Source organism: Garra rufa, unplaced genomic scaffold, assembly GCF_049309525.1.
Source record: "Garra rufa unplaced genomic scaffold, GarRuf1.0 hap1_unplaced_001, whole genome shotgun sequence".
Lineage (NCBI taxonomy): Eukaryota > Metazoa > Chordata > Actinopteri > Cypriniformes > Cyprinidae > Garra > Garra rufa.
In genome coordinates, this window is record NW_027394276.1 from 19,937,944 (window position 1) to 19,962,677 (window position 24,734).

The following is a 24,734-nucleotide window of genomic DNA, read 5'->3' on the forward strand; positions in this document are numbered from 1 at the left end:
TCTCTTATACAGTTGTACTTCCTGCTTCCTGTCATGTGTCTAGTCACATGGCAGGCCAACCATCCATTTTTTAAAGACACACACTCACTTAAAATGTTAAGAGTAATAAAATGGCCTAAAAAACATGTAAAACACTTAAAACTCTATAATACATTTAAATGATTGTAATAAATAGAGCGGTAAAACACGTCTTTCTAAAAGCCAGCATATTATATAAATAGTGAAGAAAAGGCAAAAGCTTACAGCACCTGGTATTCCCAGGCGGTCTCCCATCCAAGTACTAAGCAGGCCCGACGCTGCTTAGCTTCCGAGATCAGACGAGATCGGGCGCTCTCAGCGCGGTATGGCCGTAAGCGAGGGCTGCTCCAAAAAGTGGGCTATTTAAAGATCAGCCTCCGTAAAAGCCAGCATATTATATAAATAGTGAAGAAAAGGCAAAAGCTTACAGCACCTGGTATTCCCAGGCGGTCTCCCATCCAAGTACTAAGCAGGCCCGACGCTGCTTAGCTTCCGAGATCAGACGAGATCGGGCGCTCTCAGCGCGGTATGGCCGTAAGCGAGGGCTGCTCCAAAAAGTGGGCTATTTAAAGATCAGCCTCCGTAAAAGCCAGCATATTATATAAATAGTGAAGAAAAGGCAAAAGCTTACAGCACCTGGTATTCCCAGGCGGTCTCCCATCCAAGTGTAACAATCGGCCTTATCAGCCGAGTTACAAGACTAAAATGGGATCAGATTTAACTGTGAGAGATGACTAGTGGTTAAAAGAATGAGACATAAAAGAAGATTGGTTTAAATAGATTTGGTTTATTTACAAGGTTCACATAAAAGACTTTAAAACAACACGATAAAACGAGGTAAACGCTGTTAAAAGAATACAGTTCATTTGTCCATACCCTAAAAACAGTCCAAGAATCCCAGTGTGTTGATAAGTCCAATGTGAGTGTCCACCGGTGTATATACAATCCACAGAAAGTGTAATCCAAAGTTTGCAGGTGGTGAATGGAAAGGTGAGCTCTAAAATTAGCAACTCCTCAATCCAACAGTTTGGTGACTGTCCTTTGTTTGTCATGCTGCTCTCTTATACAGTTGTACTTCCTGCTTCCTGTCATGTGTCTAGTCACATGGCAGGCCAACCATCCATTTTTTATAGACACACACTCACTTAAAATGTTAAGAGTAATAAAATGGCCTAAAAAACATGTAAAACACTTAAAACTCTATAATACATTTAAATGATTGTAATAAATAGAGCGGTAAAACACGTCTTTCTAAAAGCCAGCATATTATATAAATAGTGAAGAAAAGGCAAAAGCTTACAGCACCTGGTATTCCCAGGCGGTCTCCCATCCAAGTACTAAGCAGGCCCGACGCTGCTTAGCTTCCGAGATCAGACGAGATAGGGCGCTCTCAGCGCAGTATGGCCGTAAGCGAGGGCTGCTCCAAAAAGTGGGCTATTTAAAGATCAGCCTCCGTAAAAGCCAGCATATTATATAAATAGTGAAGAAAAGGCAAAAGCTTACAGCACCTGGTAATCCCAGGCGGTCTCCCATCCAAGTGTAACAATCGGCCTTATCAGCCGAGTTACAAGACTAAAATGGGGTCAGATTTAACTGTGAGAGATGACTAGTGGTTAAAAGAATGAGACATAAAAGAAGATTGGTTTAAATAGATTTGGTTTATTTACAAGGTTCACATAAAAGACTTTAAAACAACACGATAAAACGAGGTAAACGCTGTTAAAAGAATACAGTTCATTTGTCCATACCCTAAAAACAGTCCAAGAATCCCAGTGTGTTGATAAGTCCAATGTGAGTGTCCACCGGTGTATATACAATCCACAGAAAGTGTAATCCAAAGTTTGCAGGTGGTGAATGGAAAGGTGAGCTCTAAAATTAGCAACTCCTCAATCCAACAGTTTGGTGACTGTCCTTTGTTTGTCATGCTGCTCTCTTATACAGTTGTACTTCCTGCTTCCTGTCATGTGTCTAGTCACATGGCAGGCCAACCATCCATTTTTTAAAGACACACACTCACTTAAAATGTTAAGAGTAATAAAATGGCCTAAAAAACATGTAAAACACTTAAAACTCTATAATACATTTAAATGATTGTAATAAATAGAGCGGTAAAACACGTCTTTCTAAAAGCCAGCATATTATATAAATAGTGAAGAAAAGGCAAAAGCTTACAGCACCTGGTATTCCCAGGCGGTCTCCCATCCAAGTACTAAGCAGGCCCGACGCTGCTTAGCTTCCGAGATCAGACGAGATCGGGCGCTCTCAGCGCGGTATGGCCGTAAGCGAGGGCTGCTCCAAAAAGTGGGCTATTTAAAGATCAGCCTCCGTAAAAGCCAGCATATTATATAAATAGTGAAGAAAAGGCAAAAGCTTACAGCACCTGGTAATCCCAGGCGGTCTCCCATCCAAGTGTAACAATCGGCCTTATCAGCCGAGTTACAAGACTAAAATGGGGTCAGATTTAACTGTGAGAGATGACTAGTGGTTAAAAGAATGAGACATAAAAGAAGATTGGTTTAAATAGATTTGGTTTATTTACAAGGTTCACATAAAAGACTTTAAAACAACACGATAAAACGAGGTAAACGCTGTTAAAAGAATACAGTTCATTTGTCCATACCCTAAAAACAGTCCAAGAATCCCAGTGTGTTGATAAGTCCAATGTGAGTGTCCACCGGTGTATATACAATCCACAGAAAGTGTAATCCAAAGTTTGCAGGTGGTGAATGGAAAGGTGAGCTCTAAAATTAGCAACTCCTCAATCCAACAGTTTGGTGACTGTCCTTTGTTTGTCATGCTGCTCTCTTATACAGTTGTACTTCCTGCTTCCTGTCATGTGTCTAGTCACATGGCAGGCCAACCATCCATTTTTTATAGACACACACTCACTTAAAATGTTAAGAGTAATAAAATGGCCTAAAAAACATGTAAAACACTTAAAACTCTATAATACATTTAAATGATTGTAATAAATAGAGCGGTAAAACACGTCTTTCTAAAAGCCAGCATATTATATAAATAGTGAAGAAAAGGCAAAAGCTTACAGCACCTGGTATTCCCAGGCGGTCTCCCATCCAAGTACTAAGCAGGCCCGACGCTGCTTAGCTTCCGAGATCAGACGAGATAGGGCGCTCTCAGCGCGGTATGGCCGTAAGCGAGGGCTGCTCCAAAAAGTGGGCTATTTAAAGATCAGCCTCCGTAAAAGCCAGCATATTATATAAATAGTGAAGAAAAGGCAAAAGCTTACAGCACCTGGTAATCCCAGGCGGTCTCCCATCCAAGTGTAACAATCGGCCTTATCAGCCGAGTTACAAGACTAAAATGGGGTCAGATTTAACTGTGAGAGATGACTAGTGGTTAAAAGAATGAGACATAAAAGAAGATTGGTTTAAATAGATTTGGTTTATTTACAAGGTTCACATAAAAGACTTTAAAACAACACGATAAAACGAGGTAAACGCTGTTAAAAGAATACAGTTCATTTGTCCATACCCTAAAAACAGTCCAAGAATCCCAGTGTGTTGATAAGTCCAATGTGAGTGTCCACCGGTGTATATACAATCCACAGAAAGTGTAATCCAAAGTTTGCAGGTGGTGAATGGAAAGGTGAGCTCTAAAATTAGCAACTCCTCAATCCAACAGTTTGGTGACTGTCCTTTGTTTGTCATGCTGCTCTCTTATACAGTTGTACTTCCTGCTTCCTGTCATGTGTCTAGTCACATGGCAGGCCAACCATCCATTTTTTAAAGACACACACTCACTTAAAATGTTAAGAGTAATAAAATGGCCTAAAAAACATGTAAAACACTTAAAACTCTATAATACATTTAAATGATTGTAATAAATAGAGCGGTAAAACACGTCTTTCTAAAAGCCAGCATATTATATAAATAGTGAAGAAAAGGCAAAAGCTTACAGCACCTGGTATTCCCAGGCGGTCTCCCATCCAAGTACTAAGCAGGCCCGACGCTGCTTAGCTTCCGAGATCAGACGAGATCGGGCGCTCTCAGCGCGGTATGGCCGTAAGCGAGGGCTGCTCCAAAAAGTGGGCTATTTAAAGATCAGCCTCCGTAAAGCCAGCATATTATATAAATAGTGAAGAAAAGGCAAAAGCTTACAGCACCTGGTATTCCCAGGCGGTCTCCCATCCAAGTACTAAGCAGGCCCGACGCTGCTTAGCTTCCGAGATCAGACGAGATCGGGCGCTCTCAGCGCGGTATGGCCGTAAGCGAGGGCTGCTCCAAAAAGTGGGCTATTTAAAGATCAGCCTCCGTGAAAGCCAGCATATTATATAAATAGTGAAGAAAAGGCAAAAGCTTACAGCACCTGGTAATCCCAGGCGGTCTCCCATCCAAGTGTAACAATCGGCCTTATCAGCCGAGTTACAAGACTAAAATGGGGTCAGATTTAACTGTGAGAGATGACTAGTGGTTAAAAGAATGAGACATAAAAGAAGATTGGTTTAAATAGATTTGGTTTATTTACAAGGTTCACATAAAAGACTTTAAAACAACACGATAAAACGAGGTAAACGCTGTTAAAAGAATACAGTTCATTTGTCCATACCCTAAAAACAGTCCAAGAATCCCAGTGTGTTGATAAGTCCAATGTGAGTGTCCACCGGTGTATATACAATCCACAGAAAGTGTAATCCAAAGTTTGCAGGTGGTGAATGGAAAGGTGAGCTCTAAAATTAGCAACTCCTCAATCCAACAGTTTGGTGACTGTCCTTTGTTTGTCATGCTGCTCTCTTATACAGTTGTACTTCCTGCTTCCTGTCATGTGTCTAGTCACATGGCAGGCCAACCATCCATTTTTTAAAGACACACACTCACTTAAAATGTTAAGAGTAATAAAATGGCCTAAAAAACATGTAAAACACTTAAAACTCTATAATACATTTAAATGATTGTAATAAATAGAGCGGTAAAACACGTCTTTCTAAAAGCCAGCATATTATATAAATAGTGAAGAAAAGGCAAAAGCTTACAGCACCTGGTATTCCCAGGCGGTCTCCCATCCAAGTACTAAGCAGGCCCGACGCTGCTTAGCTTCCGAGATCAGACGAGATCGGGCGCTCTCAGCGCGGTATGGCCGTAAGCGAGGGCTGCTCCAAAAAGTGGGCTATTTAAAGATCAGCCTCCGTAAAAGCCAGCATATTATATAAATAGTGAAGAAAAGGCAAAAGCTTACAGCACCTGGTATTCCCAGGCGGTCTCCCATCCAAGTACTAAGCAGGCCCGACGCTGCTTAGCTTCCGAGATCAGACGAGATCGGGCGCTCTCAGCGCAGTATGGCCGTAAGTGAGGGCTGCTCCAAAAAGTGGGCTATTTAAAGATCAGCCTCCGTAAAAGCCAGCATATTATATAAATAGTGAAGAAAAGGCAAAAGCTTACAGCACCTGGTAATCCCAGGCGGTCTCCCATCCAAGTGTAACAATCGGCCTTATCAGCCGAGTTACAAGACTAAAATGGGGTCAGATTTAACTGTGAGAGATGACTAGTGGTTAAAAGAATGAGACATAAAAGAAGATTGGTTTAAATAGATTTGGTTTATTTACAAGGTTCACATAAAAGACTTTAAAACAACACGATAAAACGAGGTAAACGCTGTTAAAAGAATACAGTTCATTTGTCCATACCCTAAAAACAGTCCAAGAATCCCAGTGTGTTGATAAGTCCAATGTGAGTGTCCACCGGTGTATATACAATCCACAGAAAGTGTAATCCAAAGTTTGCAGGTGGTGAATGGAAAGGTGAGCTCTAAAATTAGCAACTCCTCAATCCAACAGTTTGGTGACTGTCCTTTGTTTGTCATGCTGCTCTCTTATACAGTTGTACTTCCTGCTTCCTGTCATGTGTCTAGTCACATGGCAGGCCAACCATCCATTTTTTAAAGACACACACTCACTTAAAATGTTAAGAGTAATAAAATGGCCTAAAAAACATGTAAAACACTTAAAACTCTATAATACATTTAAATGATTGTAATAAATAGAGCGGTAAAACACGTCTTTCTAAAAGCCAGCATATTATATAAATAGTGAAGAAAAGGCAAAAGCTTACAGCACCTGGTATTCCCAGGCGGTCTCCCATCCAAGTACTAAGCAGGCCCGACGCTGCTTAGCTTCCGAGATCAGACGAGATCGGGCGCTCTCAGCGCGGTATGGCCGTAAGCGAGGGCTGCTCCAAAAAGTGGGCTATTTAAAGATCAGCCTCCGTAAAAGCCAGCATATTATATAAATAGTGAAGAAAAGGCAAAAGCTTACAGCACCTGGTATTCCCAGGCGGTCTCCCATCCAAGTACTAAGCAGGCCCGACGCTGCTTAGCTTCCGAGATCAGACGAGATCGGGCGCTCTCAGCGCGGTATGGCCGTAAGCGAGGGCTGCTCCAAAAAGTGGGCTATTTAAAGATCAGCCTCCGTAAAAGCCAGCATATTATATAAATAGTGAAGAAAAGGCAAAAGCTTACAGCACCTGGTATTCCCAGGCGGTCTCCCATCCAAGTGTAACAATCGGCCTTATCAGCCGAGTTACAAGACTAAAATGGGATCAGATTTAACTGTGAGAGATGACTAGTGGTTAAAAGAATGAGACATAAAAGAAGATTGGTTTAAATAGATTTGGTTTATTTACAAGGTTCACATAAAAGACTTTAAAACAACACGATAAAACGAGGTAAACGCTGTTAAAAGAATACAGTTCATTTGTCCATACCCTAAAAACAGTCCAAGAATCCCAGTGTGTTGATAAGTCCAATGTGAGTGTCCACCGGTGTATATACAATCCACAGAAAGTGTAATCCAAAGTTTGCAGGTGGTGAATGGAAAGGTGAGCTCTAAAATTAGCAACTCCTCAATCCAACAGTTTGGTGACTGTCCTTTGTTTGTCATGCTGCTCTCTTATACAGTTGTACTTCCTGCTTCCTGTCATGTGTCTAGTCACATGGCAGGCCAACCATCCATTTTTTATAGACACACACTCACTTAAAATGTTAAGAGTAATAAAATGGCCTAAAAAACATGTAAAACACTTAAAACTCTATAATACATTTAAATGATTGTAATAAATAGAGCGGTAAAACACGTCTTTCTAAAAGCCAGCATATTATATAAATAGTGAAGAAAAGGCAAAAGCTTACAGCACCTGGTATTCCCAGGCGGTCTCCCATCCAAGTACTAAGCAGGCCCGACGCTGCTTAGCTTCCGAGATCAGACGAGATAGGGCGCTCTCAGCGCAGTATGGCCGTAAGCGAGGGCTGCTCCAAAAAGTGGGCTATTTAAAGATCAGCCTCCGTAAAAGCCAGCATATTATATAAATAGTGAAGAAAAGGCAAAAGCTTACAGCACCTGGTAATCCCAGGCGGTCTCCCATCCAAGTGTAACAATCGGCCTTATCAGCCGAGTTACAAGACTAAAATGGGGTCAGATTTAACTGTGAGAGATGACTAGTGGTTAAAAGAATGAGACATAAAAGAAGATTGGTTTAAATAGATTTGGTTTATTTACAAGGTTCACATAAAAGACTTTAAAACAACACGATAAAACGAGGTAAACGCTGTTAAAAGAATACAGTTCATTTGTCCATACCCTAAAAACAGTCCAAGAATCCCAGTGTGTTGATAAGTCCAATGTGAGTGTCCACCGGTGTATATACAATCCACAGAAAGTGTAATCCAAAGTTTGCAGGTGGTGAATGGAAAGGTGAGCTCTAAAATTAGCAACTCCTCAATCCAACAGTTTGGTGACTGTCCTTTGTTTGTCATGCTGCTCTCTTATACAGTTGTACTTCCTGCTTCCTGTCATGTGTCTAGTCACATGGCAGGCCAACCATCCATTTTTTAAAGACACACACTCACTTAAAATGTTAAGAGTAATAAAATGGCCTAAAAAACATGTAAAACACTTAAAACTCTATAATACATTTAAATGATTGTAATAAATAGAGCGGTAAAACACGTCTTTCTAAAAGCCAGCATATTATATAAATAGTGAAGAAAAGGCAAAAGCTTACAGCACCTGGTATTCCCAGGCGGTCTCCCATCCAAGTACTAAGCAGGCCCGACGCTGCTTAGCTTCCGAGATCAGACGAGATCGGGCGCTCTCAGCGCGGTATGGCCGTAAGCGAGGGCTGCTCCAAAAAGTGGGCTATTTAAAGATCAGCCTCCGTAAAGCCAGCATATTATATAAATAGTGAAGAAAAGGCAAAAGCTTACAGCACCTGGTATTCCCAGGCGGTCTCCCATCCAAGTACTAAGCAGGCCCGACGCTGCTTAGCTTCCGAGATCAGACGAGATCGGGCGCTCTCAGCGCGGTATGGCCGTAAGCGAGGGCTGCTCCAAAAAGTGGGCTATTTAAAGATCAGCCTCCGTGAAAGCCAGCATATTATATAAATAGTGAAGAAAAGGCAAAAGCTTACAGCACCTGGTAATCCCAGGCGGTCTCCCATCCAAGTGTAACAATCGGCCTTATCAGCCGAGTTACAAGACTAAAATGGGGTCAGATTTAACTGTGAGAGATGACTAGTGGTTAAAAGAATGAGACATAAAAGAAGATTGGTTTAAATAGATTTGGTTTATTTACAAGGTTCACATAAAAGACTTTAAAACAACACGATAAAACGAGGTAAACGCTGTTAAAAGAATACAGTTCATTTGTCCATACCCTAAAAACAGTCCAAGAATCCCAGTGTGTTGATAAGTCCAATGTGAGTGTCCACCGGTGTATATACAATCCACAGAAAGTGTAATCCAAAGTTTGCAGGTGGTGAATGGAAAGGTGAGCTCTAAAATTAGCAACTCCTCAATCCAACAGTTTGGTGACTGTCCTTTGTTTGTCATGCTGCTCTCTTATACAGTTGTACTTCCTGCTTCCTGTCATGTGTCTAGTCACATGGCAGGCCAACCATCCATTTTTTAAAGACGCACACTCACTTAAAATGTTAAGAGTAATAAAATGGCCTAAAAAACATGTAAAACACTTAAAACTCTATAATACATTTAAATGATTGTAATAAATAGAGCGGTAAAACACGTCTTTCTAAAAGCCAGCATATTATATAAATAGTGAAGAAAAGGCAAAAGCTTACAGCACCTGGTATTCCCAGGCGGTCTCCCATCCAAGTACTAAGCAGGCCCGACGCTGCTTAGCTTCCGAGATCAGACGAGATCGGGCGCTCTCAGCGCGGTATGGCCGTAAGCGAGGGCTGCTCCAAAAAGTGGGCTATTTAAAGATCAGCCTCCGTAAAAGCCAGCATATTATATAAATAGTGAAGAAAAGGCAAAAGCTTACAGCACCTGGTAATCCCAGGCGGTCTCCCATCCAAGTGTAACAATCGGCCTTATCAGCCGAGTTACAAGACTAAAATGGGGTCAGATTTAACTGTGAGAGATGACTAGTGGTTAAAAGAATGAGACATAAAAGAAGATTGGTTTAAATAGATTTGGTTTATTTACAAGGTTCACATAAAAGACTTTAAAACAACACGATAAAACGAGGTAAACGCTGTTAAAAGAATACAGTTCATTTGTCCATACCCTAAAAACAGTCCAAGAATCCCAGTGTGTTGATAAGTCCAATGTGAGTGTCCACCGGTGTATATACAATCCACAGAAAGTGTAATCCAAAGTTTGCAGGTGGTGAATGGAAAGGTGAGCTCTAAAATTAGCAACTCCTCAATCCAACAGTTTGGTGACTGTCCTTTGTTTGTCATGCTGCTCTCTTATACAGTTGTACTTCCTGCTTCCTGTCATGTGTCTAGTCACATGGCAGGCCAACCATCCATTTTTTAAAGACGCACACTCACTTAAAATGTTAAGAGTAATAAAATGGCCTAAAAAACATGTAAAACACTTAAAACTCTATAATACATTTAAATGATTGTAATAAATAGAGCGGTAAAACACGTCTTTCTAAAAGCCAGCATATTATATAAATAGTGAAGAAAAGGCAAAAGCTTACAGCACCTGGTATTCCCAGGCGGTCTCCCATCCAAGTACTAAGCAGGCCCGACGCTGCTTAGCTTCCGAGATCAGACGAGATCGGGCGCTCTCAGCGCGGTATGGCCGTAAGCGAGGGCTGCTCCAAAAAGTGGGCTATTTAAAGATCAGCCTCCGTAAAAGCCAGCATATTATATAAATAGTGAAGAAAAGGCAAAAGCTTACAGCACCTGGTAATCCCAGGCGGTCTCCCATCCAAGTGTAACAATCGGCCTTATCAGCCGAGTTACAAGACTAAAATGGGGTCAGATTTAACTGTGAGAGATGACTAGTGGTTAAAAGAATGAGACATAAAAGAAGATTGGTTTAAATAGATTTGGTTTATTTACAAGGTTCACATAAAAGACTTTAAAACAACACGATAAAACGAGGTAAACGCTGTTAAAAGAATACAGTTCATTTGTCCATACCCTAAAAACAGTCCAAGAATCCCAGTGTGTTGATAAGTCCAATGTGAGTGTCCACCGGTGTATATACAATCCACAGAAAGTGTAATCCAAAGTTTGCAGGTGGTGAATGGAAAGGTGAGCTCTAAAATTAGCAACTCCTCAATCCAACAGTTTGGTGACTGTCCTTTGTTTGTCATGCTGCTCTCTTATACAGTTGTACTTCCTGCTTCCTGTCATGTGTCTAGTCACATGGCAGGCCAACCATCCATTTTTTAAAGACACACACTCACTTAAAATGTTAAGAGTAATAAAATGGCCTAAAAAACATGTAAAACACTTAAAACTCTATAATACATTTAAATGATTGTAATAAATAGAGCGGTAAAACACGTCTTTCTAAAAGCCAGCATATTATATAAATAGTGAAGAAAAGGCAAAAGCTTACAGCACCTGGTATTCCCAGGCGGTCTCCCATCCAAGTACTAAGCAGGCCCGACGCTGCTTAGCTTCCGAGATCAGACGAGATCGGGCGCTCTCAGCGCGGTATGGCCGTAAGCGAGGGCTGCTCCAAAAAGTGGGCTATTTAAAGATCAGCCTCCGTAAAAGCCAGCATATTATATAAATAGTGAAGAAAAGGCAAAAGCTTACAGCACCTGGTATTCCCAGGCGGTCTCCCATCCAAGTACTAAGCAGGCCCGACGCTGCTTAGCTTCCGAGATCAGACGAGATCGGGCGATCTCAGCGCGGTATGGCCGTAAGCGAGGGCTGCTCCAAAAAGTGGGCTATTTAAAGATCAGCCTCCGTAAAAGCCAGCATATTATATAAATAGTGAAGAAAAGGCAAAAGCTTACAGCACCTGGTATTCCCAGGCGGTCTCCCATCCAAGTGTAACAATCGGCCTTATCAGTCGAGTTACAAGACTAAAATGGGATCAGATTTAACTGTGAGAGATGACTAGTGGTTAAAAGAATGAGACATAAAAGAAGATTGGTTTAAATAGATTTGGTTTATTTACAAGGTTCACATAAAAGACTTTAAAACAACACGATAAAACGAGGTAAACGCTGTTAAAAGAATACAGTTCATTTGTCCATACCCTAAAAACAGTCCAAGAATCCCAGTGTGTTGATAAGTCCAATGTGAGTGTCCACCGGTGTATATACAATCCACAGAAAGTGTAATCCAAAGTTTGCAGGTGGTGAATGGAAAGGTGAGCTCTAAAATTAGCAACTCCTCAATCCAACAGTTTGGTGACTGTCCTTTGTTTGTCATGCTGCTCTCTTATACAGTTGTACTTCCTGCTTCCTGTCATGTGTCTAGTCACATGGCAGGCCAACCATCCATTTTTTAAAGACACACACTCACTTAAAATGTTAAGAGTAATAAAATGGCCTAAAAAACATGTAAAACACTTAAAACTCTATAATACATTTAAATGATTGTAATAAATAGAGCGGTAAAACACGTCTTTCTAAAAGCCAGCATATTATATAAATAGTGAAGAAAAGGCAAAAGCTTACAGCACCTGGTATTCCCAGGCGGTCTCCCATCCAAGTACTAAGCAGGCCCGACGCTGCTTAGCTTCCGAGATCAGACGAGATCGGGCGCTCTCAGCGCGGTATGGCCGTAAGCGAGGGCTGCTCCAAAAAGTGGGCTATTTAAAGATCAGCCTCCGTAAAAGCCAGCATATTATATAAATAGTGAAGAAAAGGCAAAAGCTTACAGCACCTGGTATTCCCAGGCGGTCTCCCATCCAAGTGTAACAATCGGCCTTATCAGTCGAGTTACAAGACTAAAATGGGATCAGATTTAACTGTGAGAGATGACTAGTGGTTAAAAGAATGAGACATAAAAGAAGATTGGTTTAAATAGATTTGGTTTATTTACAAGGTTCACATAAAAGACTTTAAAACAACACGATAAAACGAGGTAAACGCTGTTAAAAGAATACAGTTCATTTGTCCATACCCTAAAAACAGTCCAAGAATCCCAGTGTGTTGATAAGTCCAATGTGAGTGTCCACCGGTGTATATACAATCCACAGAAAGTGTAATCCAAAGTTTGCAGGTGGTGAATGGAAAGGTGAGCTCTAAAATTAGCAACTCCTCAATCCAACAGTTTGGTGACTGTCCTTTGTTTGTCATGCTGCTCTCTTATACAGTTGTACTTCCTGCTTCCTGTCATGTGTCTAGTCACATGGCAGGCCAACCATCCATTTTTTAAAGACACACACTCACTTAAAATGTTAAGAGTAATAAAATGGCCTAAAAAACATGTAAAACACTTAAAACTCTATAATACATTTAAATGATTGTAATAAATAGAGCGGTAAAACACGTCTTTCTAAAAGCCAGCATATTATATAAATAGTGAAGAAAAGGCAAAAGCTTACAGCACCTGGTATTCCCAGGCGGTCTCCCATCCAAGTACTAAGCAGGCCCGACGCTGCTTAGCTTCCGAGATCAGACGAGATCGGGCGCTCTCAGCGCGGTATGGCCGTAAGCGAGGGCTGCTCCAAAAAGTGGGCTATTTAAAGATCAGCCTCCGTAAAAGCCAGCATATTATATAAATAGTGAAGAAAAGGCAAAAGCTTACAGCACCTGGTAATCCCAGGCGGTCTCCCATCCAAGTGTAACAATCGGCCTTATCAGCCGAGTTACAAGACTAAAATGGGGTCAGATTTAACTGTGAGAGATGACTAGTGGTTAAAAGAATGAGACATAAAAGAAGATTGGTTTAAATAGATTTGGTTTATTTACAAGGTTCACATAAAAGACTTTAAAACAACACGATAAAACGAGGTAAACGCTGTTAAAAGAATACAGTTCATTTGTCCATACCCTAAAAACAGTCCAAGAATCCCAGTGTGTTGATAAGTCCAATGTGAGTGTCCACCGGTGTATATACAATCCACAGAAAGTGTAATCCAAAGTTTGCAGGTGGTGAATGGAAAGGTGAGCTCTAAAATTAGCAACTCCTCAATCCAACAGTTTGGTGACTGTCCTTTGTTTGTCATGCTGCTCTCTTATACAGTTGTACTTCCTGCTTCCTGTCATGTGTCTAGTCACATGGCAGGCCAACCATCCATTTTTTAAAGACACACACTCACTTAAAATGTTAAGAGTAATAAAATGGCCTAAAAAACATGTAAAACACTTAAAACTCTATAATACATTTAAATGATTGTAATAAATAGAGCGGTAAAACACGTCTTTCTAAAAGCCAGCATATTATATAAATAGTGAAGAAAAGGCAAAAGCTTACAGCACCTGGTATTCCCAGGCGGTCTCCCATCCAAGTACTAAGCAGGCCCGACGCTGCTTAGCTTCCGAGATCAGACGAGATCGGGCGCTCTCAGCGCGGTATGGCCGTAAGCGAGGGCTGCTCCAAAAAGTGGGCTATTTAAAGATCAGCCTCCGTAAAGCCAGCATATTATATAAATAGTGAAGAAAAGGCAAAAGCTTACAGCACCTGGTATTCCCAGGCGGTCTCCCATCCAAGTACTAAGCAGGCCCGACGCTGCTTAGCTTCCGAGATCAGACGAGATCGGGCGCTCTCAGCGCGGTATGGCCGTAAGCGAGGGCTGCTCCAAAAAGTGGGCTATTTAAAGATCAGCCTCCGTGAAAGCCAGCATATTATATAAATAGTGAAGAAAAGGCAAAAGCTTACAGCACCTGGTAATCCCAGGCGGTCTCCCATCCAAGTGTAACAATCGGCCTTATCAGCCGAGTTACAAGACTAAAATGGGGTCAGATTTAACTGTGAGAGATGACTAGTGGTTAAAAGAATGAGACATAAAAGAAGATTGGTTTAAATAGATTTGGTTTATTTACAAGGTTCACATAAAAGACTTTAAAACAACACGATAAAACGAGGTAAACGCTGTTAAAAGAATACAGTTCATTTGTCCATACCCTAAAAACAGTCCAAGAATCCCAGTGTGTTGATAAGTCCAATGTGAGTGTCCACCGGTGTATATACAATCCACAGAAAGTGTAATCCAAAGTTTGCAGGTGGTGAATGGAAAGGTGAGCTCTAAAATTAGCAACTCCTCAATCCAACAGTTTGGTGACTGTCCTTTGTTTGTCATGCTGCTCTCTTATACAGTTGTACTTCCTGCTTCCTGTCATGTGTCTAGTCACATGGCAGGCCAACCATCCATTTTTTAAAGACGCACACTCACTTAAAATGTTAAGAGTAATAAAATGGCCTAAAAAACATGTAAAACACTTAAAACTCTATAATACATTTAAATGATTGTAATAAATAGAGCGGTAAAACACGTCTTTCTAAAAGCCAGCATATTATATAAATAGTGAAGAAAAGGCAAAAGCTTACAGCACCTGGTATTCCCAGGCGGTCTCCCATCCAAGTACTAAGCAGGCCCGACGCTGCTTAGCTTCCGAGATCAGACGAGATCGGGCGCTCTCAGCGCGGTATGGCCGTAAGCGAGGGCTGCTCCAAAAAGTGGGCTATTTAAAGATCAGCCTCCGTAAAAGCCAGCATATTATATAAATAGTGAAGAAAAGGCAAAAGCTTACAGCACCTGGTAATCCCAGGCGGTCTCCCATCCAAGTGTAACAATCGGCCTTATCAGCCGAGTTACAAGACTAAAATGGGGTCAGATTTAACTGTGAGAGATGACTAGTGGTTAAAAGAATGAGACATAAAAGAAGATTGGTTTAAATAGATTTGGTTTATTTACAAGGTTCACATAAAAGACTTTAAAACAACACGATAAAACGAGGTAAACGCTGTTAAAAGAATACAGTTCATTTGTCCATACCCTAAAAACAGTCCAAGAATCCCAGTGTGTTGATAAGTCCAATGTGAGTGTCCACCGGTGTATATACAATCCACAGAAAGTGTAATCCAAAGTTTGCAGGTGGTGAATGGAAAGGTGAGCTCTAAAATTAGCAACTCCTCAATCCAACAGTTTGGTGACTGTCCTTTGTTTGTCATGCTGCTCTCTTATACAGTTGTACTTCCTGCTTCCTGTCATGTGTCTAGTCACATGGCAGGCCAACCATCCATTTTTTAAAGACACACACTCACTTAAAATGTTAAGAGTAATAAAATGGCCTAAAAAACATGTAAAACACTTAAAACTCTATAATACATTTAAATGATTGTAATAAATAGAGCGGTAAAACACGTCTTTCTAAAAGCCAGCATATTATATAAATAGTGAAGAAAAGGCAAAAGCTTACAGCACCTGGTATTCCCAGGCGGTCTCCCATCCAAGTACTAAGCAGGCCCGACGCTGCTTAGCTTCCGAGATCAGACGAGATCGGGCGCTCTCAGCGCGGTATGGCCGTAAGCGAGGGCTGCTCCAAAAAGTGGGCTATTTAAAGATCAGCCTCCGTAAAGCCAGCATATTATATAAATAGTGAAGAAAAGGCAAAAGCTTACAGCACCTGGTATTCCCAGGCGGTCTCCCATCCAAGTACTAAGCAGGCCCGACGCTGCTTAGCTTCCGAGATCAGACGAGATCGGGCGCTCTCAGCGCGGTATGGCCGTAAGCGAGGGCTGCTCCAAAAAGTGGGCTATTTAAAGATCAGCCTCCGTGAAAGCCAGCATATTATATAAATAGTGAAGAAAAGGCAAAAGCTTACAGCACCTGGTAATCCCAGGCGGTCTCCCATCCAAGTGTAACAATCGGCCTTATCAGCCGAGTTACAAGACTAAAATGGGGTCAGATTTAACTGTGAGAGATGACTAGTGGTTAAAAGAATGAGACATAAAAGAAGATTGGTTTAAATAGATTTGGTTTATTTACAAGGTTCACATAAAAGACTTTAAAACAACACGATAAAACGAGGTAAACGCTGTTAAAAGAATACAGTTCATTTGTCCATACCCTAAAAACAGTCCAAGAATCCCAGTGTGTTGATAAGTCCAATGTGAGTGTCCACCGGTGTATATACAATCCACAGAAAGTGTAATCCAAAGTTTGCAGGTGGTGAATGGAAAGGTGAGCTCTAAAATTAGCAACTCCTCAATCCAACAGTTTGGTGACTGTCCTTTGTTTGTCATGCTGCTCTCTTATACAGTTGTACTTCCTGCTTCCTGTCATGTGTCTAGTCACATGGCAGGCCAACCATCCATTTTTTAAAGACGCACACTCACTTAAAATGTTAAGAGTAATAAAATGGCCTAAAAAACATGTAAAACACTTAAAACTCTATAATACATTTAAATGATTGTAATAAATAGAGCGGTAAAACACGTCTTTCTAAAAGCCAGCATATTATATAAATAGTGAAGAAAAGGCAAAAGCTTACAGCACCTGGTATTCCCAGGCGGTCTCCCATCCAAGTACTAAGCAGGCCCGACGCTGCTTAGCTTCCGAGATCAGACGAGATCGGGCGCTCTCAGCGCGGTATGGCCGTAAGCGAGGGCTGCTCCAAAAAGTGGGCTATTTAAAGATCAGCCTCCGTAAAAGCCAGCATATTATATAAATAGTGAAGAAAAGGCAAAAGCTTACAGCACCTGGTAATCCCAGGCGGTCTCCCATCCAAGTGTAACAATCGGCCTTATCAGCCGAGTTACAAGACTAAAATGGGGTCAGATTTAACTGTGAGAGATGACTAGTGGTTAAAAGAATGAGACATAAAAGAAGATTGGTTTAAATAGATTTGGTTTATTTACAAGGTTCACATAAAAGACTTTAAAACAACACGATAAAACGAGGTAAACGCTGTTAAAAGAATACAGTTCATTTGTCCATACCCTAAAAACAGTCCAAGAATCCCAGTGTGTTGATAAGTCCAATGTGAGTGTCCACCGGTGTATATACAATCCACAGAAAGTGTAATCCAAAGTTTGCAGGTGGTGAATGGAAAGGTGAGCTCTAAAATTAGCAACTCCTCAATCCAACAGTTTGGTGACTGTCCTTTGTTTGTCATGCTGCTCTCTTATACAGTTGTACTTCCTGCTTCCTGTCATGTGTCTAGTCACATGGCAGGCCAACCATCCATTTTTTAAAGACGCACACTCACTTAAAATGTTAAGAGTAATAAAATGGCCTAAAAAACATGTAAAACACTTAAAACTCTATAATACATTTAAATGATTGTAATAAATAGAGCGGTAAAACACGTCTTTCTAAAAGCCAGCATATTATATAAATAGTGAAGAAAAGGCAAAAGCTTACAGCACCTGGTATTCCCAGGCGGTCTCCCATCCAAGTACTAAGCAGGCCCGACGCTGCTTAGCTTCCGAGATCAGACGAGATCGGGCGCTCTCAGCGCGGTATGGCCGTAAGCGAGGGCTGCTCCAAAAAGTGGGCTATTTAAAGATCAGCCTCCGTAAAAGCCAGCATATTATATAAATAGTGAAGAAAAGGCAAAAGCTTACAGCACCTGGTAATCCCAGGCGGTCTCCCATCCAAGTGTAACAATCGGCCTTATCAGCCGAGTTACAAGACTAAAATGGGGTCAGATTTAACTGTGAGAGATGACTAGTGGTTAAAAGAATGAGACATAAAAGAAGATTGGTTTAAATAGATTTGGTTTATTTACAAGGTTCACATAAAAGACTTTAAAACAACACGATAAAACGAGGTAAACGCTGTTAAAAGAATACAGTTCATTTGTCCATACCCTAAAAACAGTCCAAGAATCCCAGTGTGTTGATAAGTCCAATGTGAGTGTCCACCGGTGTATATACAATCCACAGAAAGTGTAATCCAAAGTTTGCAGGTGGTGAATGGAAAGGTGAGCTCTAAAATTAGCAACTCCTCAATCCAACAGTTTGGTGACTGTCCTTTGTTTGTCATGCTGCTCTCTTATACAGTTGTACTTCCTGCTTCCTGTCATGTGTCTAGTCACATGGCAGGCCAACCATCCATTTTTTAAAGACACACACTCACTTAAAATGTTAAGAGTAATAAAATGGCCTAAAAAACATGTAAAACACTTAAAACTCTATAATACATTTAAATGATTGTAATAAATAGAGCGGTAAAACACGTCTTTCTAAAAGCCAGCATATTATATAAATAGTGAAGAAAAGGCAAAAGCTTACAGCACCTGGTATTCCCAGGCGGTCTCCCATCCAAGTACTAAGCAGGCCCGACGCTGCTTAGCTTCCGAGATCAGACGAGATCGGGCGCTCTCAGCGCGGTATGGCCGTAAGCGAGGGCTGCTCCAAAAAGTGGGCTATTTAAAGATCAGCCTCCGTAAAAGCCAGCATATTATATAAATAGTGAAGAAAAGGCAAAAGCTTACAGCACCTGGTATTCCCAGGCGGTCTCCCATCCAAGTACTAAGCAGGCCCGACGCTGCTTAGCTTCCGAGATCAGACGAGATCGGGCGATCTCAGCGCGGTATGGCCGTAAGCGAGGGCTGCTCCAAAAAGTGGGCTATTTAAAGATCAGCCTCCGTAAAAGCCAGCATATTATATAAATAGTGAAGAAAAGGCAAAAGCTTACAGCACCTGGTATTCCCAGGCGGTCTCCCATCCAAGTGTAACAATCGGCCTTATCAGTCGAGTTACAAGACTAAAATGGGATCAGATTTAACTGTGAGAGATGACTAGTGGTTAAAAGAATGAGACATAAAAGAAGATTGGTTTAAATAGATTTGGTTTATTTACAAGGTTCACATAAAAGACTTTAAAACAACACGATAAAACGAGGTAAACGCTGTTAAAAGAATACAGTTCATTTGTCCATACCCTAAAAACAGTCCAAGAATCCCAGTGTGTTGATAAGTCCAATGTGAGTGTCCACCGGTGTATATACAATCCACAGAAAGTGTAATCCAAAGTTTGCAGGTGGTGAATGGAAAGGTGAGCTCTAAAATTAGCAACTCCTCAATCCAACAGTTTGGTGACTGTCCTTTGTTTGTCATGCTGCTCTCTTATACAGTTGTACTTCCTGCTTCCTGTCATGTGTCTAGTCACATGGCAGGCCAACCATCCATTTTTTAAAGACACACACTCACTTAAAATGTTAAGAGTAATAAAATGGCCTAAAAAACATGTAAAACACTTAAAACTCTATAATACATTTAAATGATTGTAATAAATAGAGCGGTAAAACACGTCTTTCTAAAAGCCAGCATATTATATAAATAGTGAAGAAAAGGCAAAAGCTTACAGCACCTGGTATTCCCAGGCGGTCTCCCATCCAAGTACTAAGCAGGCCCGACGCTGCTTAGCTTCCGAGATCAGACGAGATCGGGCGCTCTCAGCGCGGTATGGCCGTAAGCGAGGGCTGCTCCAAAAAGTGGGCTATTTAAAGATCAGCCTCCGTAAAAGCCAGCATATTATATAAATAGTGAAGAAAAGGCAAAAGCTTACAGCACCTGGTATTCCCAGGCGGTCTCCCATCCAAGTGTAACAATCGGCCTTATCAGTCGAGTTACAAGACTAAAATGGGATCAGATTTAACTGTGAGAGATGACTAGTGGTTAAAAGAATGAGACATAAAAGAAGATTGGTTTAAATAGATTTGGTTTATTTACAAGGTTCACATAAAAGACTTTAAAACAACACGATAAAACGAGGTAAACGCTGTTAAAAGAATACAGTTCATTTGTCCATACCCTAAAAACAGTCCAAGAATCCCAGTGTGTTGATAAGTCCAATGTGAGTGTCCACCGGTGTATATACAATCCACAGAAAGTGTAATCCAAAGTTTGCAGGTGGTGAATGGAAAGGTGAGCTCTAAAATTAGCAACTCCTCAATCCAACAGTTTGGTGACTGTCCTTTGTTTGTCATGCTGCTCTCTTATACAGTTGTACTTCCTGCTTCCTGTCATGTGTCTAGTCACATGGCAGGCCAACCATCCATTTTTTAAAGACACACACTCACTTAAAATGTTAAGAGTAATAAAATGGCCTAAAAAACATGTAAAACACTTAAAACTCTATAATACATTTAAATGATTGTAATAAATAGAGCGGTAAAACACGTCTTTCTAAAAGCCAGCATATTATATAAATAGTGAAGAAAAGGCAAAAGCTTACAGCACCTGGTATTCCCAGGCGGTCTCCCATCCAAGTACTAAGCAGGCCCGACGCTGCTTAGCTTCCGAGATCAGACGAGATCGGGCGCTCTCAGCGCGGTATGGCCGTAAGCGAGGGCTGCTCCAAAAAGTGGGCTATTTAAAGATCAGCCTCCGTAAAAGCCAGCATATTATATAAATAGTGAAGAAAAGGCAAAAGCTTACAGCACCTGGTAATCCCAGGCGGTCTCCCATCCAAGTGTAACAATCGGCCTTATCAGCCGAGTTACAAGACTAAAATGGGGTCAGATTTAACTGTGAGAGATGACTAGTGGTTAAAAGAATGAGACATAAAAGAAGATTGGTTTAAATAGATTTGGTTTATTTACAAGGTTCACATAAAAGACTTTAAAACAACACGATAAAACGAGGTAAACGCTGTTAAAAGAATACAGTTCATTTGTCCATACCCTAAAAACAGTCCAAGAATCCCAGTGTGTTGATAAGTCCAATGTGAGTGTCCACCGGTGTATATACAATCCACAGAAAGTGTAATCCAAAGTTTGCAGGTGGTGAATGGAAAGGTGAGCTCTAAAATTAGCAACTCCTCAATCCAACAGTTTGGTGACTGTCCTTTGTTTGTCATGCTGCTCTCTTATACAGTTGTACTTCCTGCTTCCTGTCATGTGTCTAGTCACATGGCAGGCCAACCATCCATTTTTTAAAGACACACACTCACTTAAAATGTTAAGAGTAATAAAATGGCCTAAAAAACATGTAAAACACTTAAAACTCTATAATACATTTAAATGATTGTAATAAATAGAGCGGTAAAACACGTCTTTCTAAAAGCCAGCATATTATATAAATAGTGAAGAAAAGGCAAAAGCTTACAGCACCTGGTATTCCCAGGCGGTCTCCCATCCAAGTACTAAGCAGGCCCGACGCTGCTTAGCTTCCGAGATCAGACGAGATCGGGCGCTCTCAGCGCGGTATGGCCGTAAGCGAGGGCTGCTCCAAAAAGTGGGCTATTTAAAGATCAGCCTCCGTAAAGCCAGCATATTATATAAATAGTGAAGAAAAGGCAAAAGCTTACAGCACCTGGTATTCCCAGGCGGTCTCCCATCCAAGTACTAAGCAGGCCCGACGCTGCTTAGCTTCCGAGATCAGACGAGATCGGGCGCTCTCAGCGCGGTATGGCCGTAAGCGAGGGCTGCTCCAAAAAGTGGGCTATTTAAAGATCAGCCTCCGTGAAAGCCAGCATATTATATAAATAGTGAAGAAAAGGCAAAAGCTTACAGCACCTGGTAATCCCAGGCGGTCTCCCATCCAAGTGTAACAATCGGCCTTATCAGCCGAGTTACAAGACTAAAATGGGGTCAGATTTAACTGTGAGAGATGACTAGTGGTTAAAAGAATGAGACATAAAAGAAGATTGGTTTAAATAGATTTGGTTTATTTACAAGGTTCACATAAAAGACTTTAAAACAACACGATAAAACGAGGTAAACGCTGTTAAAAGAATACAGTTCATTTGTCCATACCCTAAAAACAGTCCAAGAATCCCAGTGTGTTGATAAGTCCAATGTGAGTGTCCACCGGTGTATATACAATCCACAGAAAGTGTAATCCAAAGTTTGCAGGTGGTGAATGGAAAGGTGAGCTCTAAAATTAGCAACTCCTCAATCCAACAGTTTGGTGACTGTCCTTTGTTTGTCATGCTGCTCTCTTATACAGTTGTACTTCCTGCTTCCTGTCATGTGTCTAGTCACATGGCAGGCCAACCATCCATTTTTTAAAGACGCACACTCACTTAAAATGTTAAGAGTAATAAAATGGCCTAAAAAACATGTAAAACACTTAAAACTCTATAATACATTTAAATGATTGTAATAAATAGAGCGGTAAAACACGTCTTTCTAAAAGCCAGCATATTATATAAATAGTGAAGAAAAGGCAAAAGCTTACAGCACCTGGTATTCCCAGGCGGTCTCCCATCCAAGTACTAAGCAGGCCCGACGCTGCTTAGCTTCCGAGATCAGACGAGATCGGGCGCTCTCAGCGCGGTATGGCCGTAAGCGAGGGCTGCTCCAAAAAGTGGGCTATTTAAAGATCAGCCTCCGTAAAAGCCAGCATATTATATAAATAGTGAAGAAAAGGCAAAAGCTTACAGCACCTGGTAATCCCAGGCGGTCTCCCATCCAAGTGTAACAATCGGCCTTATCAGCCGAGTTACAAGACTAAAATGGGGTCAGATTTAACTGTGAGAGATGACTAGTGGTTAAAAGAATGAGACATAAAAGAAGATTGGTTTAAATAGATTTGGTTTATTTACAAGGTTCACATAAAAGACTTTAAAACAACACGATAAAACGAGGTAAACGCTGTTAAAAGAATACAGTTCATTTGTCCATACCCTAAAAACAGTCCAAGAATCCCAGTGTGTTGATAAGTCCAATGTGAGTGTCCACCGGTGTATATACAATCCACAGAAAGTGTAATCCAAAGTTTGCAGGTGGTGAATGGAAAGGTGAGCTCTAAAATTAGCAACTCCTCAATCCAACAGTTTGGTGACTGTCCTTTGTTTGTCATGCTGCTCTCTTATACAGTTGTACTTCCTGCTTCCTGTCATGTGTCTAGTCACATGGCAGGCCAACCATCCATTTTTTAAAGACGCACACTCACTTAAAATGTTAAGAGTAATAAAATGGCCTAAAAAACATGTAAAACACTTAAAACTCTATAATACATTTAAATGATTGTAATAAATAGAGCGGTAAAACACGTCTTTCTAAAAGCCAGCATATTATATAAATAGTGAAGAAAAGGCAAAAGCTTACAGCACCTGGTATTCCCAGGCGGTCTCCCATCCAAGTACTAAGCAGGCCCGACGCTGCTTAGCTTCCGAGATCAGACGAGATCGGGCGCTCTCAGCGCGGTATGGCCGTAAGCGAGGGCTGCTCCAAAAAGTGGGCTATTTAAAGATCAGCCTCCGTAAAAGCCAGCATATTATATAAATAGTGAAGAAAAGGCAAAAGCTTACAGCACCTGGTAATCCCAGGCGGTCTCCCATCCAAGTGTAACAATCGGCCTTATCAGCCGAGTTACAAGACTAAAATGGGGTCAGATTTAACTGTGAGAGATGACTAGTGGTTAAAAGAATGAGACATAAAAGAAGATTGGTTTAAATAGATTTGGTTTATTTACAAGGTTCACATAAAAGACTTTAAAACAACACGATAAAACGAGGTAAACGCTGTTAAAAGAATACAGTTCATTTGTCCATACCCTAAAAACAGTCCAAGAATCCCAGTGTGTTGATAAGTCCAATGTGAGTGTCCACCGGTGTATATACAATCCACAGAAAGTGTAATCCAAAGTTTGCAGGTGGTGAATGGAAAGGTGAGCTCTAAAATTAGCAACTCCTCAATCCAACAGTTTGGTGACTGTCCTTTGTTTGTCATGCTGCTCTCTTATACAGTTGTACTTCCTGCTTCCTGTCATGTGTCTAGTCACATGGCAGGCCAACCATCCATTTTTTAAAGACACACACTCACTTAAAATGTTAAGAGTAATAAAATGGCCTAAAAAACATGTAAAACACTTAAAACTCTATAATACATTTAAATGATTGTAATAAATAGAGCGGTAAAACACGTCTTTCTAAAAGCCAGCATATTATATAAATAGTGAAGAAAAGGCAAAAGCTTACAGCACCTGGTATTCCCAGGCGGTCTCCCATCCAAGTACTAAGCAGGCCCGACGCTGCTTAGCTTCCGAGATCAGACGAGATCGGGCGCTCTCAGCGCGGTATGGCCGTAAGCGAGGGCTGCTCCAAAAAGTGGGCTATTTAAAGATCAGCCTCCGTAAAAGCCAGCATATTATATAAATAGTGAAGAAAAGGCAAAAGCTTACAGCACCTGGTATTCCCAGGCGGTCTCCCATCCAAGTACTAAGCAGGCCCGACGCTGCTTAGCTTCCGAGATCAGACGAGATCGGGCGATCTCAGCGCGGTATGGCCGTAAGCGAGGGCTGCTCCAAAAAGTGGGCTATTTAAAGATCAGCCTCCGTAAAAGCCAGCATATTATATAAATAGTGAAGAAAAGGCAAAAGCTTACAGCACCTGGTATTCCCAGGCGGTCTCCCATCCAAGTGTAACAATCGGCCTTATCAGTCGAGTTACAAGACTAAAATGGGATCAGATTTAACTGTGAGAGATGACTAGTGGTTAAAAGAATGAGACATAAAAGAAGATTGGTTTAAATAGATTTGGTTTATTTACAAGGTTCACATAAAAGACTTTAAAACAACACGATAAAACGAGGTAAACGCTGTTAAAAGAATACAGTTCATTTGTCCATACCCTAAAAACAGTCCA

The 24,734-nt window shown here is 41.1% G+C and overlaps 37 non-coding genes across 37 annotated transcripts; all 37 read right to left on the reverse strand.

Annotated features, from left to right (window-relative positions):
* Nucleotides 1–236: 236 nt before the first annotated feature.
* LOC141302570 (5S ribosomal RNA) lies at nucleotides 237–355 on the reverse strand. The gene has a single exon (XR_012342557.1). It is a non-coding gene; the product is annotated as a 5S ribosomal RNA (ribosomal RNA).
* Nucleotides 356–439: 84 nt separating this feature from the next.
* On the reverse strand, nucleotides 440–558 carry LOC141302573 (5S ribosomal RNA). Its single transcript, XR_012342559.1, has one exon. It is a non-coding gene; the product is annotated as a 5S ribosomal RNA (ribosomal RNA).
* Nucleotides 559–1,311: 753 nt separating this feature from the next.
* LOC141303628 (5S ribosomal RNA) lies at nucleotides 1,312–1,430 on the reverse strand. The gene has a single exon (XR_012343607.1). It is a non-coding gene; the product is annotated as a 5S ribosomal RNA (ribosomal RNA).
* Nucleotides 1,431–2,183: 753 nt separating this feature from the next.
* On the reverse strand, nucleotides 2,184–2,302 carry LOC141302574 (5S ribosomal RNA). The gene has a single exon (XR_012342560.1). It is a non-coding gene; the product is annotated as a 5S ribosomal RNA (ribosomal RNA).
* Nucleotides 2,303–3,055: 753 nt separating this feature from the next.
* On the reverse strand, nucleotides 3,056–3,174 carry LOC141303566 (5S ribosomal RNA). Its single transcript, XR_012343546.1, has one exon. It is a non-coding gene; the product is annotated as a 5S ribosomal RNA (ribosomal RNA).
* A 753-nt stretch (nucleotides 3,175–3,927) lies between these two features.
* On the reverse strand, nucleotides 3,928–4,046 carry LOC141302575 (5S ribosomal RNA). Its single transcript, XR_012342561.1, has one exon. It is a non-coding gene; the product is annotated as a 5S ribosomal RNA (ribosomal RNA).
* An 83-nt stretch (nucleotides 4,047–4,129) lies between these two features.
* On the reverse strand, nucleotides 4,130–4,248 carry LOC141302576 (5S ribosomal RNA). The gene has a single exon (XR_012342562.1). It is a non-coding gene; the product is annotated as a 5S ribosomal RNA (ribosomal RNA).
* Nucleotides 4,249–5,001: 753 nt separating this feature from the next.
* LOC141302577 (5S ribosomal RNA) lies at nucleotides 5,002–5,120 on the reverse strand. Its single transcript, XR_012342563.1, has one exon. It is a non-coding gene; the product is annotated as a 5S ribosomal RNA (ribosomal RNA).
* An 84-nt stretch (nucleotides 5,121–5,204) lies between these two features.
* LOC141303525 (5S ribosomal RNA) lies at nucleotides 5,205–5,323 on the reverse strand. Its single transcript, XR_012343505.1, has one exon. It is a non-coding gene; the product is annotated as a 5S ribosomal RNA (ribosomal RNA).
* Nucleotides 5,324–6,076: 753 nt separating this feature from the next.
* LOC141302578 (5S ribosomal RNA) lies at nucleotides 6,077–6,195 on the reverse strand. Its single transcript, XR_012342565.1, has one exon. It is a non-coding gene; the product is annotated as a 5S ribosomal RNA (ribosomal RNA).
* Nucleotides 6,196–6,279: 84 nt separating this feature from the next.
* Nucleotides 6,280–6,398, reverse strand: LOC141302579 (5S ribosomal RNA). The gene has a single exon (XR_012342566.1). It is a non-coding gene; the product is annotated as a 5S ribosomal RNA (ribosomal RNA).
* A 753-nt stretch (nucleotides 6,399–7,151) lies between these two features.
* On the reverse strand, nucleotides 7,152–7,270 carry LOC141303630 (5S ribosomal RNA). Its single transcript, XR_012343610.1, has one exon. It is a non-coding gene; the product is annotated as a 5S ribosomal RNA (ribosomal RNA).
* Nucleotides 7,271–8,023: 753 nt separating this feature from the next.
* On the reverse strand, nucleotides 8,024–8,142 carry LOC141302580 (5S ribosomal RNA). Its single transcript, XR_012342567.1, has one exon. It is a non-coding gene; the product is annotated as a 5S ribosomal RNA (ribosomal RNA).
* Nucleotides 8,143–8,225: 83 nt separating this feature from the next.
* Nucleotides 8,226–8,344, reverse strand: LOC141302581 (5S ribosomal RNA). The gene has a single exon (XR_012342568.1). It is a non-coding gene; the product is annotated as a 5S ribosomal RNA (ribosomal RNA).
* A 753-nt stretch (nucleotides 8,345–9,097) lies between these two features.
* LOC141302582 (5S ribosomal RNA) lies at nucleotides 9,098–9,216 on the reverse strand. Its single transcript, XR_012342569.1, has one exon. It is a non-coding gene; the product is annotated as a 5S ribosomal RNA (ribosomal RNA).
* A 753-nt stretch (nucleotides 9,217–9,969) lies between these two features.
* On the reverse strand, nucleotides 9,970–10,088 carry LOC141302585 (5S ribosomal RNA). Its single transcript, XR_012342571.1, has one exon. It is a non-coding gene; the product is annotated as a 5S ribosomal RNA (ribosomal RNA).
* A 753-nt stretch (nucleotides 10,089–10,841) lies between these two features.
* LOC141302586 (5S ribosomal RNA) lies at nucleotides 10,842–10,960 on the reverse strand. Its single transcript, XR_012342572.1, has one exon. It is a non-coding gene; the product is annotated as a 5S ribosomal RNA (ribosomal RNA).
* Nucleotides 10,961–11,044: 84 nt separating this feature from the next.
* On the reverse strand, nucleotides 11,045–11,163 carry LOC141303310 (5S ribosomal RNA). Its single transcript, XR_012343292.1, has one exon. It is a non-coding gene; the product is annotated as a 5S ribosomal RNA (ribosomal RNA).
* Nucleotides 11,164–11,916: 753 nt separating this feature from the next.
* LOC141302587 (5S ribosomal RNA) lies at nucleotides 11,917–12,035 on the reverse strand. Its single transcript, XR_012342573.1, has one exon. It is a non-coding gene; the product is annotated as a 5S ribosomal RNA (ribosomal RNA).
* A 753-nt stretch (nucleotides 12,036–12,788) lies between these two features.
* Nucleotides 12,789–12,907, reverse strand: LOC141302588 (5S ribosomal RNA). Its single transcript, XR_012342574.1, has one exon. It is a non-coding gene; the product is annotated as a 5S ribosomal RNA (ribosomal RNA).
* Nucleotides 12,908–13,660: 753 nt separating this feature from the next.
* On the reverse strand, nucleotides 13,661–13,779 carry LOC141302589 (5S ribosomal RNA). The gene has a single exon (XR_012342576.1). It is a non-coding gene; the product is annotated as a 5S ribosomal RNA (ribosomal RNA).
* An 83-nt stretch (nucleotides 13,780–13,862) lies between these two features.
* On the reverse strand, nucleotides 13,863–13,981 carry LOC141302591 (5S ribosomal RNA). Its single transcript, XR_012342578.1, has one exon. It is a non-coding gene; the product is annotated as a 5S ribosomal RNA (ribosomal RNA).
* A 753-nt stretch (nucleotides 13,982–14,734) lies between these two features.
* On the reverse strand, nucleotides 14,735–14,853 carry LOC141302592 (5S ribosomal RNA). Its single transcript, XR_012342579.1, has one exon. It is a non-coding gene; the product is annotated as a 5S ribosomal RNA (ribosomal RNA).
* A 753-nt stretch (nucleotides 14,854–15,606) lies between these two features.
* On the reverse strand, nucleotides 15,607–15,725 carry LOC141302593 (5S ribosomal RNA). The gene has a single exon (XR_012342580.1). It is a non-coding gene; the product is annotated as a 5S ribosomal RNA (ribosomal RNA).
* An 83-nt stretch (nucleotides 15,726–15,808) lies between these two features.
* On the reverse strand, nucleotides 15,809–15,927 carry LOC141302595 (5S ribosomal RNA). Its single transcript, XR_012342581.1, has one exon. It is a non-coding gene; the product is annotated as a 5S ribosomal RNA (ribosomal RNA).
* Nucleotides 15,928–16,680: 753 nt separating this feature from the next.
* LOC141302596 (5S ribosomal RNA) lies at nucleotides 16,681–16,799 on the reverse strand. The gene has a single exon (XR_012342582.1). It is a non-coding gene; the product is annotated as a 5S ribosomal RNA (ribosomal RNA).
* A 753-nt stretch (nucleotides 16,800–17,552) lies between these two features.
* Nucleotides 17,553–17,671, reverse strand: LOC141302598 (5S ribosomal RNA). Its single transcript, XR_012342584.1, has one exon. It is a non-coding gene; the product is annotated as a 5S ribosomal RNA (ribosomal RNA).
* Nucleotides 17,672–18,424: 753 nt separating this feature from the next.
* Nucleotides 18,425–18,543, reverse strand: LOC141302599 (5S ribosomal RNA). The gene has a single exon (XR_012342585.1). It is a non-coding gene; the product is annotated as a 5S ribosomal RNA (ribosomal RNA).
* Nucleotides 18,544–18,627: 84 nt separating this feature from the next.
* On the reverse strand, nucleotides 18,628–18,746 carry LOC141303311 (5S ribosomal RNA). The gene has a single exon (XR_012343293.1). It is a non-coding gene; the product is annotated as a 5S ribosomal RNA (ribosomal RNA).
* Nucleotides 18,747–19,499: 753 nt separating this feature from the next.
* On the reverse strand, nucleotides 19,500–19,618 carry LOC141302600 (5S ribosomal RNA). The gene has a single exon (XR_012342587.1). It is a non-coding gene; the product is annotated as a 5S ribosomal RNA (ribosomal RNA).
* A 753-nt stretch (nucleotides 19,619–20,371) lies between these two features.
* On the reverse strand, nucleotides 20,372–20,490 carry LOC141302601 (5S ribosomal RNA). The gene has a single exon (XR_012342588.1). It is a non-coding gene; the product is annotated as a 5S ribosomal RNA (ribosomal RNA).
* Nucleotides 20,491–21,243: 753 nt separating this feature from the next.
* LOC141302602 (5S ribosomal RNA) lies at nucleotides 21,244–21,362 on the reverse strand. Its single transcript, XR_012342589.1, has one exon. It is a non-coding gene; the product is annotated as a 5S ribosomal RNA (ribosomal RNA).
* An 83-nt stretch (nucleotides 21,363–21,445) lies between these two features.
* LOC141302603 (5S ribosomal RNA) lies at nucleotides 21,446–21,564 on the reverse strand. Its single transcript, XR_012342590.1, has one exon. It is a non-coding gene; the product is annotated as a 5S ribosomal RNA (ribosomal RNA).
* Nucleotides 21,565–22,317: 753 nt separating this feature from the next.
* On the reverse strand, nucleotides 22,318–22,436 carry LOC141302604 (5S ribosomal RNA). The gene has a single exon (XR_012342591.1). It is a non-coding gene; the product is annotated as a 5S ribosomal RNA (ribosomal RNA).
* A 753-nt stretch (nucleotides 22,437–23,189) lies between these two features.
* On the reverse strand, nucleotides 23,190–23,308 carry LOC141302606 (5S ribosomal RNA). The gene has a single exon (XR_012342592.1). It is a non-coding gene; the product is annotated as a 5S ribosomal RNA (ribosomal RNA).
* A 753-nt stretch (nucleotides 23,309–24,061) lies between these two features.
* LOC141302607 (5S ribosomal RNA) lies at nucleotides 24,062–24,180 on the reverse strand. The gene has a single exon (XR_012342593.1). It is a non-coding gene; the product is annotated as a 5S ribosomal RNA (ribosomal RNA).
* An 84-nt stretch (nucleotides 24,181–24,264) lies between these two features.
* On the reverse strand, nucleotides 24,265–24,383 carry LOC141303312 (5S ribosomal RNA). Its single transcript, XR_012343294.1, has one exon. It is a non-coding gene; the product is annotated as a 5S ribosomal RNA (ribosomal RNA).
* Nucleotides 24,384–24,734: the final 351 nt, after the last annotated feature.